Source organism: Belonocnema kinseyi, chromosome 6 (genome assembly GCF_010883055.1).
Source record: "Belonocnema kinseyi isolate 2016_QV_RU_SX_M_011 chromosome 6, B_treatae_v1, whole genome shotgun sequence".
In the NCBI taxonomy this organism is placed as follows: Eukaryota; Metazoa; Arthropoda; class Insecta; order Hymenoptera; family Cynipidae; genus Belonocnema; species Belonocnema kinseyi.
In genome coordinates, this window is record NC_046662.1 from 55,594,160 (window position 1) to 55,596,770 (window position 2,611).

Consider the following 2,611-nt stretch of genomic DNA (forward strand, 5'->3'; position numbering starts at 1 on the left):
ATTATGCCAAAATACACTGGGCTTCTTGAAAAAATTGAACTATTCTTATAAAAGAGAAAATGTATAATATCTATATCATTTTAGAAATTGCAGCACTTTCAAAAAAAAATCTGACCATTTTTTCAAAAATTGCGTTACGAGTTTTAAAAGTTCAAATAATGACAATTTTGAAAAAATTAATTCGAACTTGTTAAAATATAATAAAATTCCGTAAAATTATACAAAATTTTCTAATATTTTCTGAAATCCCCGAAAACTTCTGAAAATATCTTGAGAGCTTTTAAAATATCTTAAGATCGTTGAGGACTAAACATCAACCATAAATAGTGGCATTTTCATCCAAATAATGGAATTTTCAGGCCGAGGTACGAATTTGGTAGAATCCAGCTGAATTTCATAATCCAAAAGGGAACTTTTACTAAAAAAATGGAAGTTTTTTACTTAAAAAAGACAATTAATTTTTAACAAAGAAGTTCAATTTCAACCATGTAATCAAATTTGCAATCAAATAAGATTGATTTAGAAGCAAAAATTTATTTTAATTTTCAAAAGAAAGTGGTAGAATTTAACCAAAAAAATTATTTCTGAACGAAACGTGTAATAATTCATATTTCAACTTACAAAGATTTTAATTTGGAATACTGAAAAAATAGCCAGCCATTTTAAGTAAAAATTTGGAAAGTGAGAGCATGTAAAAAATTTCAGACTATTTCTTTTTAACTTTGAAAATTTAATGGAGGTCTGTTTGTTAATTGAAAGAAACGAAAATAAAAATGTAAGACCAACAACGAACGATATGGAATAAAGTCCAGAGAAAAAAAACGTTGCTTTTTGAACACTCCACAAGATTGTCATAAGAATTTTTCGAATTTTTTTAGAAACTCAAAAACTCAAATTTTGATTACGCAAAAGGTATTAAAAAATTTTAAATTCCATTTTGGGGTCAAGCTGTGCGCAATTTAACATTTAATTATTGGAAAAACGGCAGGAGCTACGAAAAAAATAGTTATATCAAAGCTGTTTCCGCAAAAAAGAATCTGAAATGAAAACAACATTAAAAATATAAAAATTAACTTTCTGAAAAAAGGGCATGAGACGAAAAAAAGGAAGACAAAAAGAGCGCAGACAAAAAAAAATTTGTTAGAAACTTTTGTTATAAGAATACATGAAAAATAAGGATAAGCTTTTCGGTAAAACGACTTGATTTACAATTACATTTTATTTTACAACATTTACTGACTCAACTGTATCTACAAAATTTCTGAAAACCACTTTTACGTATTTTTGGCTTGAATCGTGAGAAATAAAACTCGAAAATAAACAAAATTAATTTATGGAAAAATGACGTAAGTTGCAATAAAATGCCTGATGACAAATTGTATGTTTATTTTACAAAATGCGCCCTTTTTAATCAAAAGAACAAAACGATGAAAATATGCCTGTTTTATAGTCAATAAATATTATAAATTGTATTATATACGTTTGTTGTGATTTTATACGTATATTTTCAGGGGGGCTGAGAATAAAATTCAATGCGAAAGTATGAAGAAATGTTAAATTAAATATGATAAATAAAAATTGAAAATTATTTTGAACTAACTGAATAAGCAGTTACAGACCGATGTACAGTAATAAATATAATATACATGTGATATAATAAAGTTGAACATAAAGTAAAAAATTTCGCACTTAGGATAAGATTGAGTCCTAAGAACAAGATACGTGATGAGAATGTGTTCGTTAAAGCCTAAAGAGCTTTAACGAAAGAGAATTCACAATCAGCAAATCACATTTGTCGATACTTCAATCTTCAGTTTTAAAAAGTCTGTATAATAATGTAGGGCAAGTGGTCGAGCGGGTATCGCGAGGTAAATAAATTATCAAGCGCTAAGCGCGAGTACCAACAGACGCGCGTCCTATGCGCGCTCAAACATGTGAGCGTTTCAGCCTTTTGATAAAATTATTTTTGATAAGGGACTGTACCTAAATAACGTAACAGGTCAAGTGAGTTGAAAATTCAACTATTTCGCAGGGTAATTTCCTTTTAACATTAGAAATATAGTGTGGTTATGAAACGGTCACCTGAAATTTTTGTTTGATGAAAATTCAAATATTTTTTTAAAAATTTGTCTTTCTAATTTAACAATTCATCTATATCAGAAGAAACCTCATCTTTCTTAGAAAAAACGATACTGTTTTCTTGAAAATTCAACCAGTTTGTTTTAATATCATACTTTTTGGTCGAAAATTCCACTATTTCGCAGAAAATTTATATGTTTAAAATTCAAATTTTTGTTTCGAAAAGTCAATTAAAATATTTTTTGGTTCAGAATTCAATTATTTCTTTTCTTAATTTGCCTTTCTAATTTAAAAATTCATCTAATTTACAAGAAATTTCATGTTTAGAAAAAAATGTTACTGTTTACTTGAAAATTCAAAAATTTCGTCTCAATACGAGGGTAGTTCAATAAGTCCTTAGAATGACCAACACATGGCACGCGAATCGCTTCAAATCATCTGTTTTCAGTCAGCACTACTCCCGACTAGATATATGGTGCAGTCACAGTCCACATCTTCTGAGTTTACGTGTTTTTATAACCAATTGAAAAAA